Here is an 18,327-nt window from a genome sequence, read left to right on the forward strand (position 1 = left end):
GATGACTCTATTTTTGACAAGATAACAGGCGCATCCACAACACATGAAGCTTGGGAAATCTTGAAAGTTGTGTATCAAGGTAATGATACAATGAAGACAATGAAATTACAGACATTGAGATCACAGTTTGAAACCCTAAATATGACTCACATAGAAAATGTGGATCAGTTCATGACTAGAGTTGTGGGAATAGTAAATCAAATCAAGCTCATCGGTGAAACCATTTCAAATGAGAAAATTGTTCAGAAAGTCCTTCGAAGTCTGCCCAAGAAATATGACATGATTGTAACAACCATTTTGGAATCCAAAGATCTTACAACTTTCTCAGTAGAACAGTTGACTGGATCGCTTCTAGCACACGAAACAAGACTCAACTTGACAGAAGATTCCATGGAACAAGCTTTCAAAGAACAACTCTCTTTGGCAGAGGCAGAGGATATAGAGGCAACAACAAGTGAGGCAGATCAGAACATCATCATGCAGCAGAGCAGTGGAGACCTCCAGAAAATCAAAGTCAAAGAAGCATACCTTAGAGTAAATATAATGTCCAGTGTTATTACTGCAAGAAATTTGGGCATTATGAAAATTAATGCAAAAAGAAACAGTCATATCAACACAGAGGCAATGTCCATCTCTCCAACAATGAAGGAGAATCCTCTGAAACAATGTTTCTTTCATGCAATTTTTTTGAAGACACTCACAACAAGGATCTTTGGTTGTTGGATAGTGGCTGCAACAATCATATGATACGTAACAAAAATATTCTTTCTTATCTTGATGCTTCCATAACATCAAAAATTACTCTTGGAGATCATTCTTGCATTAAAGCTGAAGGAAAAGGTACTATTCCTATTCTTACTAAAAAAAATCAGTAGAAATACATTCTTGATGTTTATTATGTTCCAAATCTGAAGCATAACCTCATTAGTGTAGGAAAACTAATGGAAAATGGTTATGATGTAATATTTCAAGGGAACACATGTTATATCTATAACAAGCCTCCTAATAAAACACTGATAGCTAAGGTTGAAAAAACCAAGAATAGGGAAGTCGAAATCTTTCATAGTATTTTGTACACAATGTGTCTAGAATAGATGAGTCTCAACTATGGCATTCTAGATATGGTCACATACCATTCAAAAGTCTAAGTCAGCTTTAGAATCTGTCAATAGTCATTGGTCTCCCTTCTATGAATGAGAAAGACTGTAATTGTGAAATTTGTGTTCTGTCCAAGCATAAAAGAGACAAATTTCCCACATCTTCCTCTAGAGCAAAAGAGCCTTTAGAGCTTGTACATTCATATATAAGTGGCCTAATGCAAACACAGCCTATTGGTGGTAGTCTTTAATTTCTAACATTCATTGATGATTATAGCAGGAAGACATGGGTGTATTTTTAGAAAAATAAAAATAAAAAATTAGATACATTCTCAAGTTTCAAAACATTCAAAGCAGAGAAGAAAAGTAAAGTGGAAAGCCTTTGAAAGTACGCAGATCCAACAGAGGAGGAGAGTACAACTTGAATCACTTCAAAGCATTTTTTCAACAACAAGGAACCATAATGCAGAACATAACAAGATATACACCACAACATAATCGAGTAGCATAAAGGAAAAATTAGTCAATCGTGAACATGGCCGGGCGTATGCTTCGTGAGAAGAATTTGTCAAACAATTATTGGGCTGAAGCAGTTTCGACATTAGTGTATGTTCTCAACAGATCTTCAACAACAACTCTCCAAGATACAGTTCCTCAAGAAGCATGGGATGGTAGAAAGGTAAATGTATCTCACTTTAGAATTTTTGGATCAGTTGCTTTTTCACATGTTCCTAAGAAGCTAAGAAAGAAGCTTGATGATAGGAATGAAAGATGTATTTTCGTAGGATATAGTGAGCATTCAAAGGCCTACAAACCTTATAATCCAGTTACAAAGATGTTTTTTTTAAGCAGAGATGTAATTTTTTTAAAAATAAATCTTGGTCTGATCAAGTTGATGAAGCTTTAAGTCAGTCCTTTTATCCACCACAGCCACCTATATTGCAGGTTGAAGAAGAGCCATACCATTCTGAAAATGGTACATCTTCAAGCATTGAATCCACCAATGATTCAACATCTTCAGAAGACAATTAGAAAACAAGAAGCATCAGAGAAATATATGAGCAGGAGCATGAATTTGACCAACATAATATGTTTTCATTTCTTTCATCTCAACCAACTCATTTTGAAGAAGTAGTTAAAGAAAAGCATTGGGTAGAAGCAATGAACCAAGAAATTGTTGCCATAGAGAAGAATCAGACTTGGGAATTAGTTGATCTTCCAAGAGACAAAACCAGAATTGGTGTAAAATGGGTATATAAGACCAAGTTGAATGAAAAAGGAGAGATTGAGAAACATAAGGTGAGGCTGGTTGCTAAAGGATTCTCACAATAGTTTGGTGTCGACTATAGTGAAACCTTTGCTCCAGTAGCAAGGTTAAACACTATCAGAACCATTTTGTCCACAACAGCTCAGCACAAATGGAAAGTCTATCAGCTTGATGTAAAATCTACTTTCCTAAATGGTATATTGTAGGAAGAAGTTTATGTAGAGTAGCCTCCTGGTTTTGAAGTTCCAAGATAGGAACATAAGGTATACAGATTGAAGAAAGCCTTGTATGGTTTGAAACAAGCTCCAAGAACTTGGTACAATCGCATTGACACCTATCTCATAAAAAGTGGTTCTTTTAGAAGCATTCATGACCCAACATTGTATACCAAAATGCATGAAGGTAAAATTTTGATTGTATGCCTTTATGTAAATGATCTTCTTTACATAGGAAATATGATGTTAGAAGATTTCAAAGTAGCAATGAAAAAAGAGTTTGATATGACAGATCAAGGAGTCATGAAATACTTCTTAAGCATTGAAATTCACCAATCTGTTAAGGGAATTTTTGTCAGTCAGCAAAAATATGCCAGTGATATCATCAAAAAGTTCATAATGACCAGTTGAAAACTTGTAGATACACCAATTGTTCAAGGCACAAAACTGAGCAAATAAGATGTAGTACCACCAGTTGATTCCACACTGTATAAAAGTCTAATTGGTAGCTTGTTATATCTCACTTCAACTAGACCTAATATTATGTTTGCAGCAAGTTTTGTCTCCAGGTTTATGCAGTCACCTAAGATTTCTCATTGGAAGGTTGCAAAAAGGATCTTAAGGTATATTGTCAGGACAATAGATTATGGTTTGTTTTATACACATTCTGAAAATTGTTCACTTTCAGGTTATACAGACAGTGATTATGCAGGGAGTTTAGATGATCGCAAAAGCACCTCAAGGTATGCTTTTCATCTTGGAACCAATATGATTTCATGGGCATCCAAGAAACAGTCAATCGTTTCAATATCTTCTGCAGAGGAAGAATATGTAGCAGCAAATTCAGCATCTTGTCAAGTTGTGTGGTTGAGAATATTATTGAAAGATATTTCAAATATCTAGAAGGAACCAACCCCAATCTACTGTGATAACAATTCATCTATTTCCTTATCAAAAAATCATGTATTACACAAAAAGAGCAAGCACATTGACACTCGTTTTCATTTCATCCGGGAGCTTGTCAATGATGGGGACATAGTACTTTCTTTTTGTGGTTCAAAATATCAACTAGCAGACATTTTCACAAAGCCATTGGGCAAGAATGTATTTGAATTTCAAAGAAAACAACTAGGCATTGTAAGTGTCACTACATGTAACAGTTGAGATTAGGAGGGATGTTGAGATATTAATCTCACTGTTAGTTAGTTGTTGGTTAGGTGTCATCTTTAATTGATTTCTTGTCTGCTAGGTGTCATAAAAAGTTTAGTCTTACTTGAGTTCTACTCCATAAGTGTCGAGTTTTACTTCAGTTATTTATTATTGATGTTTACAATGTAACCTATTTTAGTCATTCAGAATATTGAGAAGAACAATCTCTACTCCATTTTTTTCAGTTTCATTCTTTGTCATACACTGCACAACTTGACCTTCCACTAGTTCCTCTAACAGTTAGAACTAGTTTAAATGATAATAACTCAATTTAATTGAATTAGATTGCTACAAATTATAAATCACTCATGCTTAACTGAACTCAAGTTTTCCAATTCAAATTAAATAAGATAATAGGGTGAAACAAGTCATGTCACTTACATTAATTCATCTAAGTTTTCTCGTGAAAGAGATATTTGAATTTTCTCTAGTTTGACGAAGGAAAATCAAACTGAGATTTTTCTTGTTGTATTTTCAACACAATGGGGGGGGGGTGAATTATGTTATTATCTTTGTCTTGATGATTCATGTTCATGCCTCACTAAGCTATTTTCTATGCAAGTTTATGTTGGTATTTGCATGTTTATGTGAAAAATATGTAACTAAATTTCTCAAACCCTTAAAGTTAAGTCATAAAGACTTTATTGCAAGTTTTATGCTCTCCATTTTTCAGATCACATGGTATTAGAGCAGTTTATTTTTTTGGCTTAGTGGGTACATTTACCGGATTTAATCCAAGAAATTAGAAGGAAACTAGTGGAGAAGGTAATTTCTTAAGTTTCAAAATGTCAATTTTGGAGAATAAGTCTTTTTCCAATCCTTTCTTTACAAATATTTATCAAGATTCAAGGATCTTCAAAAAATTCTTAACCATGAAGGAAATGGTAGAGGAGTTATATAATGATGACAAAGAAAGAAATGAGTTATGAAATAAGGTTAAGATATTAGAAGATGAAAAGCAAGAGCTCCAAAATAGGATCTAAGAAATGGAGTTGCAATTGCATGTTGCAAAAGAGAACCTTGCGAACCATCAAGATTCTAAGGTAAATGGGGTAAGCAAAATTTGTTCATATTCAGTTTCCTCACAAGAAGAAGATTTTTTCGATTCCTTCGAAAAGCATACTCAAGGAATTGGATCGAAACTGTTATCTAATATGGGTTACGAAGGGAAAGGCCTTGGATTCCATGGCCAAGGAATAATGAAACCCATTGAAGTTGACAGTAGGCCTCCATATGCTGAAATATGATATGGCAAGGAGGAGGTTATAGAATACTCCAACACTCCTGAAGAAAAGAGTGCTTTGAAAGAAACACCTACATTGAAGTATTTCAGGAAGGAGTTCAAGCCAAGTTCTCCTCAGCATAGCTGTGACAAAGATAATGAAAGGTATAAGGCTGATTATCGTAAAGTTTCTTTTAATTATAAGAAACATGGTAGTGAGAATCATGGTTTTTGGCATAAATTTTTTTGTTTATTTCGTGGGTTGACCAATCACAAAGTTTTTAAATGTTGGAAGAGAATGACGATGTCCAGGAAAGTCATGAAGGAAAAGTGACAAAAGAATAAATATCCAAATCACGGGAAAGAAAATGATGAGAGGAAGTTGCAAAAGAAGAATTGTTTCACGCATTGTCATCGAAGTGGTCATTTGGTCAATAAATGTTGGAAGCTTCATTTTGAGTTTCACCATATGCCCAGCAAGAAGTCTGTGCAAAAATATATGTCGAAGGAGACTGCAAAAACATAATAGGTGATCAGTAATTTGAAAGCAAAGCATGATGAAATCAAGTCAAAACAAGATCCTTTTAGCTACATTGGTAAGAAATGGCTAGATTTTATGCACAATTGAAAAAAAATTGTGATATAGCCTCCAAAGTGTAGATGTATGCTTTTTTTGTGCACAATTTGGTTTGTGGTGTGTTCTTTACATAGGTGTGCAAGATATGGAGAAATTAGATGCAAGAAGCCATGGCAAGAGGAATATCATCCATGAAAGACGTCCTCGAGAAGTTTTTCCTAGATGTTTGATTGAAAATAGACTAACTATTAATACAAATGAGTACTGTAAATTTGATAGCTAGTTGCTCATAATGTTCACATCATTTTTTTATTGTTTCCACAAGAATTAGGTTTCTGAGATAAAGAATATCTATTCTCATAGGAGAAGCCACTTTCTTGCTCAAGGTTTCCCTTAATGATGCTACAATGAATGTGGTCGCATTCTACTAGGAATTGGTGTTGGTTTCACCTATCAATCTATTCCCTTCTATATATTCAAAATGGAACCTTTAAAGCTGAGAGGAGGGCTCAACATGTGTGATGATTTTAGTTGCCAACTACATCAAGTATGCCAAATAGAAAATTACAAATTGAGGATGTTGCGGTATGATCTGCGTTAGAGATATAATGGAGTTAATTGTTGGCAATATATATATATATATATATATATATATATATATATATATCTCATGAAATTTGGTGGTAATAACTACCACGTTGGGTATTTTTATTACATTTTATTTTGAGTTTGAGATTTTTTTAAGAAACGTTGACATTTTCAGTGCCAATGAAAAAAAATTGTAATAAATAGGAGTAATGTTGATAATGGGACTATCATCGTTTTTTAAGTTCATAAAGTTTTTAAAAGGAATATGTTGACAATGGGAGTGTAAGCATTACTGGATATTGGTTGATAATGGGAATATTAGTGACAAAATTAAAATTTGAATTTTGATTTTTGAATCGCGCTGACACATTCCACATCAACGACACAATAATCATTGCCCAGTCATGCCACGAATAATATGGAGGTGAAAGGTACATTTGAAAGGAAGGTTTTCTGCCGCCGAAGAGGTATTGATGTGGTTTTTGTAATTATCAAAGGGTTAAAATATCATTTCACCTATCAATCAATTATTATTCCTGAAAACCTCATTGTTTTTCCTGCATAGTATTTTCACCATTGTCATTTGTAAGTTTTCTTAGTTTATCACTAGTGAGTTGTTCATTTCAAATAAATCAACGGAGATACATCATTGGATCTCAGTTTCTCATCTGCATAATCACCAAACCATAGGGATAATGGGGAAAAGTGGTAAGCTTAATAGAAATGAACCTAAAGGTCCCAACCTCCTAGAGATTTACCCAGATATACAACAACAATTCCAACGGGTTGGGTGGCAGGAATGTTTCCAATGATGCACCGATTACCATGACATTGTGGCTCGAGCATTCACCCAAGGGTTTGACGGTCACCATGTGGAGGTAGGAGGGATTTCATTCTTGGTTATAGAGGAACTAATTGCAAAGGTTACAACTCTACCTACAGATGGGGAAAAGGTTTTCAGAAGTCATGTTCTAGCTGGGATTGATGTCCCATTTTTCTTGAAATTTGAGTTCAAAGACAAAAACTGGAAGGCAGGGGTGTAGAGATCTTGGCTGGAGGAAAATGGCATGGGATGCTACGCATTACCTAGTCATATTTCACATGTGAATGTCATTTTAACTGGGTAAATCTATACCATTTTCATTTCTTAGCTCATCTAGAAGGACAAGTAAGAATGAATGCATATTTTTATTTATTGGAGAGTCTTAAGCACATGGTTGCTCATTTCTAGGCCAGGGAATACCCATCCCCTCATTTTGTTTATCAAAAAGGATTAATTAAGGTTTTAATTGAGAATCAATTAGACAAAGCTAGAAAAACTTGGAGCCATTTCCTGTTTTGGAGAGGGTTTCAACCACAGCCCCCTAAGGCTAAATGAGGGAGGCATAAGGGTACCAAACATGGCAAGAAAACTCAAGTAGAAACCTCCTCTCAGGGCACCTCCAATGAAACCCAAAGCTAAAAAGAGAAAGATATTCCCTCATCCTCTGGTCCTACAATTCCTAAGGTTTATGCCAGAAGAAGTGAAATACTTAAGAAGACACAGCCTACTGCTAACCCTCCCACTGAAAATCTACCTCCTACTGTGAATCCCCCTCATGCTGAGAAGCCACTCACTGAGAGTTCCCCTATAGAAACTCATCCACTAGAGAAGACCAAGGGAAAATAAGTTGAAACTGAACCCCATGATGAAGAAGAACCCTCCCTGTTTCAAATGTTCAAAGGGGGTAAAATACCTCACACTAGGCCCTTAAACAAATTAAGGTTGAAGATAAAGTTAAAACAAAATCCTGACCTCGCCAAGGAAGTAATAGATGTGGACAATGTCCCATTAAAGGACCTGATAATAAACAAAGGGAAAACTGCAGGTTCTAAAAAGTCAAAGGCTAAGGAAACTAAAAATAAAATCCCTATGGAAACCAGACATAGAAAGAGGTAGAGAATGGACAAGGTGGATGTTCTTTTGGAGGCAGCCAGTACCCTCAACTAGGAAGCTGGTAACCTTTTTTTGGGTTTTTTATTATTCACTGCTAAAGTGAATTTTGTTGATCTATCACTGATCATGCACCTGTCAGCATTTAGATACAGAACAACACAGAGGAGAGCTGACATTCCCATTGTTAGCGAATTTTGCACAGAAAGTGTTGACATTTCCATTGTCAGCGCATTTTGAAAGAAATAGTTTGGAAAGGGCGCTGACAGTCGGCCCATCAGTGAAACTATCAGTTCATACAGATAAAGGACTAACAATGGTAGTATCAGTGTATTGCAACAGGGATGACCGAGAAGACAACATAAAAATAAAAACCCGTTTTGGAGGATGACAAGGCTGATCTACAATGAGGGAAACACAATCATGATACATTTTCTCAACCCCATTTTCAGCATAATTTTCAGCAAGTAATTTTTTTTTTATTTTTATTTTATATGTTAAAAAGATATTTTCAAATGCATGTACCTAAGATATTTATATTTATATTTTTGGATAACTATAATTATTTTTTAGCTACAAACATGTTTCAGTTATTGTAATGCTTATATAAGCAAGAACTGTAGAAGGAAAAAGGGTTGGTGTTTATTTGAGATATATCATCCTTGTGTATTTTTTAGCAAATCTTAATGAAAAAAGACTTTATGAGCATTTGCATAAATTCTTGTGTTGTATTTCCCTGTTTGTCTTTGCTTTGTTTTAAATTTCCTCATGTCTGAAAAATTGAGTGTATGAGATTGGGATTCATATTTTATGCTCCTATTTTGTTATTTCTTAGGCATTAATAATTGTTGTTCACTTAACTCTTACATTAATTTCCTTCATTTTCATCTAAATCACTTAAGTGTGAAAAGAATTACTCCTACCCTTCTTTTGTGTTTTTCTCATCAAAGTTGTGTTTGTATAAAACATTATTGAGTTAGACTCCATGCCCAATGGTAGTATTGTCACATAGCCCAACCAAACTAAATCATTATTTGATAAATTTGGTCATAGGACTCAATTTGATACAGTGACCTTGAGTAGTTGAGTTTAGGGAGAGATCCCTCTCCAGGTTGAAGGGCCAGGTTTCAACCTCAAAGAAGTTCGAGGTTACCTTAGATGTTTTCCCGCAGCCAGGATTTCCTCTAGGAGATAATAGGTATTATGGTCCACGATGGAATGAATCCATTTCCCCAATCCATGACAATCAAGGTGATCTCCATGGCAAGGGGAAACGAATGTACAACATGCCACAATCCATGACTCGATTAATTGGATCCATTACATGGCACTAGAGTTTATGGTGGCTTTTGTATTAACAGAAGTGGCCACGTTAGCTACAATACATAGTGCATGGTGGGATTTTCTCCCATGATATATGAACTGATATTTTTGCTAAATATTTGTTGCATATAATGCTAGTAGTGCATATTTGGAGGTCATGACATATTTGGAGGTCATAGTCATGATAGTCTGTAGATGGAATATGTCCAGTCTCACAACTAATTTTTATGTGGTTATGGGAATTCTAATGTCAGTTTGTTTAGGCTACACCGCCTATGAAGGGTTGATATGATTCAACATGGTCGTTGAACAGTCCATGACAAGAGTATAGGTCCTCATATTGCAGGTCTGGTAGATATACATGGAAGTTTTGGTAGAATCTGTATTGAATATACGTTGAAAATTCAACAGAGAATGGTGATCACAATATGGTAGTTATGACGGATGTCATCCAGTGAGGTCATGAGTCAACGATCATATCAAATAAAATCTGATGGAGATTGATAGAGTTTCTAGAAGGTGGTTCTATATTCCACGTGGTCAATGATTGTTAAACGATTTTGGTCCATGGTGGCACCCATACCAATGGTGTATATATTATAAACGGCAGTGGGATTGAGCCATGAGATCGAAGGACCATGAGGAACAATCAACACTCCACAATATCACATATATTGTCATTTGTTACTAGTCATAAGGATAGTCCTGGTGTCCAATGCGAGTGGCACACACGTTGGTGGAGATAGTTGTGTGGATGGGTCAATAATACGATGGTATGACCAAAGGTCCTTGGTTCCAATCGATAGATGGCACAATCCACATCACTAAGAAAACGACGATGGGAAGATTCTTTCATATAACCATTCATGGGCGTATTGACCGGTGGCTATATTTCATAATTATTTAAGTGATCTTGTTTTCTCCATCAATAACAGTAAGGGTTAATGCTCCAGTGTCTGTAGCACCAACACCATCGCCAGGTCAAAATCAGTCAAATTCTTCGTAGATTTTTCCTCTTGATCAAATTTTTGGTTGCGTTGGGTATGTTTTCACCCTGCATTGTTGTTCAAATTTCTTTTCTCCTCCACATCCATGTTTAGGTGCTAACGCAATAGTTGCGAAAAATACGTAGAAGCCTACTAATGCAGCAAAATTATCCACTGTTTTTTTATCCATTGTGTGTTGAACATTTTTTTTTACACAGTTCAAACTACTATTGTTAGTGATTATGATATTTAACATGGGAAATGATAACATATTGACAAACACTAAGTTCGGATTAGAGGAAATTTTAGCCTAAAAGTAGCCTCCTAAGGAAAAATAATAAAATAATAGTTAAAATAATAAAATAAGAGATATAAATTTTGGAGGGAAAAGAAGAAAATAAATTTTTTTAATTGTATTTTTGGCTTGTCTCCTCATAGGTTTAATCAAATTTCAAGTGTAGACACTCGTTGATGTAAAATCACATTCTACATCCAATGAGTCCCCATTATGCATACTTTCGAGAAAGCCCACATTGATAAAAATTGAATATGCATTAAAAATGTGTGTTGATCATGTTTTTTAATGTGTCATCATTTTTTATCAATATGAGTATTCTCAAAAGGACGCATAATGTGTACTCGTTGGATGAAAAATTTAATTCCGCATCCAACAAGTGTATACACTTGAAATTTGAGTGAACTTATAAAGAGATAAGCCAAAAATACAATTAAAAAAATAGTTTCTCTTTTCCCTCCAAAGTATTTACATGTACCTCTTTTTAAATTTAAAAGATTTTGATTGGTTTACATATTATGACATGGAAATTACATGAAAATTTCATGGGCACTTTTAGGCTGAAATTTCCTGTAATGAATTTATGGGCAAAGTAGCGAAGCCTGACACATATTTTGTTACGTTGGAGTAAATATTTCATCAATTATTGTTTTCATATGTTCCTCTTACGAAAACAATAAGATGAAGGCCCACCAGAAATGAGTCAGATTGCAAAATTTGTATCAATTTATTTTACATGGACTAATTGTTTTTAATATCTGCAGGCCCAAAACAAAGTGATGAGGATGGTGAGAATTAATGTGTATCCATTGGTGGCACATATGTTGTTCATATTCCAAGGAGATGCGGGGTCTGACTGTAGTTGCATTGGAGATGGATCACGTAGTGGGTTAGATGGATTGCGTATTCAGCGTAGGAGCACCATTGTTGTTGGAATAACTATCCGTGCTTGTTCAATCAAAATACTGGAGCCTTGGTCATCCATTACAAATAAAAACTGCATGCGCTGGAAAGATTGATGTGGAACAATGAAATGTAAAGAGAAAGTTGAGGTTATTGTCCGAGTAGCTTGTAAGAAGAAAGAACAAATCTTTCGCCTATGTAATTGAATTATATCTAATTTTGTAGAAAAATAGTGCCTTGACGTCAGAATGAATTTCAACTCCTTGAGATTTTGGTGGACCAAAACGTTTCCTCTGTGGGGAGGTATGATCCAGGAGGACATTGTCACCAGTTTCTAAAGTGTACCAATCCAAAGTAAAGTTCAAGCGAAGATAGGTAAAGGTGAAATTATTTAATTTTCATGATTAATATTTCTTATGAGCATAAAATGTTCAATGTGCTCAAGTATTTCCCATTTAATTTTGTAAATAAAAGGAAATTTATGAAGTGTGAGAATCCACCTCACAAACAATTTCCTAATCTCAAGTTGGAAGTTGAGAATTTCATGGGATTATTTCCCTTAAAAATGTTGATGAGGTCCTTGATATGTGGATTTGAGATATTTTATCCTTCAGAATCTCATAAGCTCCTCTTTCTATCGATGAAGAGAGTTATTCTCTCAATGGAATGGGGATCTAAGGAGATATACTCTCCTTTGTTTATGTATCTCAAAAAGTTGTAAATTCTCTTATGTACTTCTTGTTTTAAAAAAGAAGTCTTGTAGGAGGAAGAGAGAGGTTGCTAGGGAGAGCTTGTTGAGAGTTTTTGGAGAGATTGTTTAAGATAGTCTTGTTTAGAGGGCTTGTTGGAGAAGCTTTTTTTTTAGACCCTTCAGAGCTCAAGAGAGGATGTCTTTCTGAGAAATGTACGGATTATGTTGGCCCTAAAAAATCATAGGTAATAGAAGGAAATTTTGGGATTCAATCCTTTTTGTAAAACATTGTATAACTTCAACCTCTTTTGAAGAAAGAAAATAAAGAGATTCGACCTTTGGAGGTAAATCTTGAGATATAGCCTAGTGAAGGGGGTGAACTCTGTGATCATCTTTGTCTTGATGCTTCATGTTCATGCTTGACTAAGTTCTTTTCTATGCAAGTTTATGTTGATATTTTCATGTTTATGTGACAAATATGTAACTAAATTTCTCAAGCCCTTATAATTAAGTAATAAATACTTTATAGAAAGTTTTATGCTCTCCAGTTTTTAGATCAAACTTTAAATCTGATGTTCAAGATTTTGTGGCCAAAAGGCTAGAGGTTAATCATTGTGTCTACATCAAGAGGTATGGAAAAGAAAAGTATAACATATTATTGTTATATGTGGATGGCATGCTAATCTGTTGGCATTATGACACAAGTTTGGCACTATGGCACAGGTGTTGTCCTTGACACAGGTTTGGCACTATGGCACAAGTGTTGTCCTTGATGGCAATGCACTCAGATGGCAGATCACAGTTCAAGCTCTCAAAATGGAAGAACAATATATATACGCAGGTTCCTCTTAATGAGGTCGCGTATACACGCGAGATTGATGATCAAAAGTCGCGTATGCGTATACATGCACAGAAAAGCGCGTACATGTGGGAAAGCTTATTTTTGGGACCATGGTATTTGGAGCTTGGTATTGCGTCCGAAATATTGAACCAAGTATTGGGTCCCTAGTATTGGTTCTCAATGGTTTTGGACCATGGTTTGAGTAAGGCCTAAGACTATAAAAAGGGAAGGAGATCATTTGGCAAGTGTATTGACTCAAGCATTAAATATCTTAAGAGGAGCAAGATCTGGAATATTGGTGATTGGTTTGTGGTGTATAGCTGGATCTGAATCAAGGAGGAACATGAGTGTTACAAGATGGATAAGTTCTATTAATGGGTTGAGATCTTAAGGCTTGAATAGTAGTATCATTTTGTGATTTTGATCTGTTATAATTAGCGCATGATTAGATCTATAAATCTGATAATTTGGGTATAACTGATGTCTGATTAAGTGAAAGGGTAAATTATCTTTTATAGATCTGTATGTAGGTTCGGCACAACTGAGGTACGTATACACGCGGGTTCAGCAAGTGAAGACGGCATATACATTGGTTAGCCTTAATACAGCTGCGTATGTATGTAGGTTTCTGCATATTGAAGTAGCGTACATCTCATGAAATCTGTTTTAGTTACTTCTGTTTGTTGTTGCAGTATTATGGGTTCAGGATTGGTGTTATTGTTTTCTGGGTATAGCATACAGAGAAGTGATTGTTTGATTCAGTATTGGTTTGTACAAGGAGATTGGTTGATGCAGATATACTTGATGTTTGATTGATGTTATTCATGGATCCAGTCTGAAAATTTATGAAACATGGTCCCTGAAAGAAAGAGAAGGTTGCAGCCTTCTGTAGGTCAGCACCTACGTACTAGTACATCAGCTAGTACAAGAGCTAAGGGGGTTGTAGCTCCCTTCCAAGAGAAGCTGGAGAACGAGAGAAGGTAGTAGCCTTCTGCAGGTAGCAGCCTGCGTACTGGTATAAGACTGCACCAATACAGAAACATTGTAAAAAGAAGTTTCTAATTGAAAGAAGATAGAGACGAATTGCAGCAGGTGGTTTTCACCCACATTGGGTTTCCACCTTATATCTTGTGTTCTTGTGTGTGACTATCTGCTCTATTTTTCTGTTCCTGGTTACTGTTTATATGGTTCTGACACACAGATTAATGATCAACATCTGAAGAATAAATTAAATTATAAGTTTGCAAGTTATACGCGAGTTTCATTAACCGGAGTTGCGTATACACGCTATTTTCACTAACTGAAGTAGCGTATACAAATCCTTGTATAAATTGAAAAATAATTTGAATTGGTAATACTGATTCACCCCCCCTCTCAGTATTATTTCCAACAATTGGAATCAGAGCAAGTCCTTCAGAAGAAGCTTGATCACTTGAAGGAAGATCTATCATCATGAGCAACTATGAAAAGGAGGCATCGATCAGGCCACCAATTTTTGATGGGAGCAACTTCGTCTATTGGAAGGTAAGAATCACAGCCTATCTTCAATCTCTTGCTATAGAAGTCTGGGATATTGTGGAAATAGGATACACATTTCCATCAGCAGCTCCTACAGATACGGCTGGTAAGAAGCAGTATGAAACAAACGCAAAGGCTCTCAATACTCTATTAGGGAGTCTATCTCAATCAGAATTCATCAAGGTTATGCAGCTCAAAACGCAAAAGAAATATGGGACAAGATCGTTCTAAGCTATGAAGGAGATGATCAGGTAAAATGAGAAAAACTACAAACTCTCAGAATTCAGTATGAAAATCTTAGAATGCACAATGATGAAAGTGTGGCTAACTATTTCTTACGTATAGATGAGATTGTTAATTGTATGAAAAACTTGGGTGAAGAAATAAAAGAAGTTACTTTGGTTGAAAAAGTTCTAAGATCTTTGTCTTCTAAGTTTGATTCAAAAGTTTTTGCCATAGAAGAAAAGTAGAATCTACAGAGCATTACCATGTCACAACTGCACAGAATCCTAACTGCTTACGAAATGAGAAAAGGGGGACCATCGGACAGGAGAGAAGCTGCATTCAAAGCCTCAGGAAAAGGAGATTACAATGAGTCAGGGCATATGTCAGAAGAAGAGGAAGAATCAAACTTTGTCAAGAACCTTCAATGAGGGACTGGAAGATTCAGAGGTAAGCTACCTTTCAAATGCTTTGCTTGTGGAAGAGTCGGTCACTATGCTGCCAAGTGTCCTCATAAAGATAAACTTGACAAAGGTAAGGAACCAGTTAGATGGAAAAGAAAACAAAATGTAAGTAACAAGAGCTATTATACACATGAAGACAATGATGGATTTTCAAATAGTGATGAAGATGAACAATGTAATGATTATAGACTTTTGATGGCCTTTGGAGATGATGATTTCGTGGATGCTATAGATGAAGAAGGTCTTTATGAAGAAATTTCTAAACTTAAAATTTGTTTAGAGGAAAAGAATATGATTATAGATACTTTGACATTCCAACTTGCTGAAAGAGAAAAACACAATGAAAAGTTAGAATGTGAAATTGTGGGACTTAGAAAAGATATTGATAAATCAAAAGCTCTTAATCTTAGATTTGCTAAAGGATCTGAAACTTTAGATGAGATTATCAAAGTGCAGCGTTCTCCTCTAATCAAGACAGGTCTTGGATATACTGAAGAAGTGTCTCAAGCACAAAAGCAAGCACAGAAGCCATCCACCTCCAAAAGTTATCTTGATGCAGCAAGGAGAAGTGAACGGGTTGACAATCGACAGCAAGAGCATAATGGAGATCACCAGGTAAATTAGGGACACTTTACTTCAAGAATGAACAAAGATTACCAAGTAAATCGGGGGCAATCTACTTCAAAGATGAAAAAAAGATACAACCAACCACAGGTAAATCATTCTCAATTTGCCTCAAGAATGGATGTCAATGGAAACTACAATCATTTGGTCGGTAGGTTTGATAATCGCAGGAATTTATTCAATGGCCAATGTTTCTCTTGTCATAACTTTGGTCACAAAGCTGCTCAATGTGTTGCCTACAAGACCATCATGACTAGAACAACTCAAAAATAAAGGAGTATGATTGGGATCATGAAAAGCACCTATAATAACTTTTCTACTCTTGAGAATGAAATAGAATGTTCTATTTGTAACAACTTCGGTCATGAAGATTTTGAATGCAGGAGTAGGTTTCGGCAAACAACTCAGAAGGAGCAAGTTTCATTGAGTCCCAAAACATGGAGAAAGAAAGAATCGCAACCAAAAAGATGTGGGATAGCCTTATATGCAGAAGGACAGGAAAATCAGTGGTACATCGACAATGGATGCTTGAAACATATGACAGGTGATAAAGAAAAACTTCAGTCATATAGTGCCTTAGAAAAGGAAAGGAAGGTCTCATTTGGAAATGACACCCCTACTCTCATAAAAGGTAAAGTTTCTATTCTTTTGAAAGAAAAGGTCAAAGCTAGAAATTTTATGTATGTTGATGGCTTAAAGAATAATCTATTGAGTGTCAGTCAAATGTGTGATCAAGGAAATGAAGTAATATTTCGATCAAATGGATGCATTGTTCGTGAGCTTGATACAGGAGAAACAGTGATCAAAGGCATAAGAACTCCAAATAATTTATACATACTCAAGGGAGGACAACAACAATGCTATCTAAGCAAGAATGATGAACACTGGCTATGGCACAGAAGATTGGGGCATCTAAGCTTCTCTCAGATAAGGAAAGCATGCAAATATCAGGCGGTTCGTGATCTCCCTGACATTAGAATTCCAGACAATACAATATGCAAATCATGTCAATTTGGTAAGAAAACTAGAACTAATTTCCCTGAGAAGGAAGGATCAGCTAGCATGCCACTTGAACTTGTCCATACTGATGTATGTGGTCCATCTAGGAAAAGGTCACCTCGAGGAGAAGAATACTTTATATTGTTTATTGACGACTTTTCCAGGATGTGTTGGATAGGATTTCTGAAGCATAAAGACAAAGCTTTTGAAAAGTTCAAAGCATTCAAAGCCTTGGTTGAAAACGAATCAGATCGTAGAATCAAATGCCTCAGGTCTAATCGAGGAGGGGAATTTACCTCGGATGAATTTTTCGATTTTTGTGAAGAACATGGAATAAGAAGGGAATTCTCTACTGCAAGGACTCCTCAGCAAAATGGAGTAGTAGAAAGGATGAACAGAACAGTTCAACAAATGGCTCATGCTATGCTTGATGAGTCAGGAACTCCTGCAACCTTCTGGGGTGAAGCTGCATTTGCTGCCGTTACTATACTCAACAAGACAAACATCCGGGTGAACATCACTTAGACTCCTCATGAAATTTGGAATGGTAAGACTCCCACGGTAAAATACTTCAAAATTTTTGGAATCAAATGCTACATCAAAAGGACTGATGAAAACCTTGGCAAGTTTGAACCTAGAGCAGATGAAGGCATTCTCCTTGGTTACTCTCCCCACAGTAAAGCATATAAGTGTTACAATAAAAGACTTGGAAAAATTGTTGAAAGTATTGATGTAGTGGTTGATGAAGAAGGAAACACTCCTAGGAAAGTAAAATCTGAAGATTTTGAAGATGATGAGGACTATCCTTCAACATCAAATCAAACTCATGATGAAGAAGAAACCCATGAGGCACCAGAAGAACAGATAAGGATAGAAGAAAAGACTCCATCCAGGTACGTTCAGAAGAATCATCTAGAAACTCAAATTTTGGGGCAGAAAGAGGTAGGTGTACAAACAAGAAGAACTATTTTAGAAGCTTCAAGCTATCTAGCATTGCTCTCCTCCACTGAACCACAAAATGTAAGAGAAGCATGCAAAGATGAATGCTGGGTCAAGGCCATGAATGAAGAACTTGAGAAGATTGAAAAGAATAACACTTGGGAGTTGGTTCCTAGACCAAACGATAAGAATGTCATAGGGACAAAATGGATATTCAAAAACAAGGTGAATGAAAATGGAGCTGTGATTAGAAACAAGGGCAGACTTGTTTGTAAAGGGTATACTCAACAAGAAGGTATAGACTTTGAAGAAACTTTTGCACCAGTTGCTAGACTTGAGGCCATAAGAATGTTCCTTGCTCTTTCTAGCTTTCAGAAGTTCAAAGTATTTCAATTGGACGTGAAATCTACCTTT

Source organism: Pinus tabuliformis, chromosome 3_1 (assembly GCF_031772625.1).
Source record: "Pinus tabuliformis cultivar Carrire ecotype Pingquan chromosome 3_1, CPIR1, whole genome shotgun sequence".
Classification (NCBI taxonomy): Eukaryota; Viridiplantae; Streptophyta; class Pinopsida; order Pinales; family Pinaceae; genus Pinus; species Pinus tabuliformis.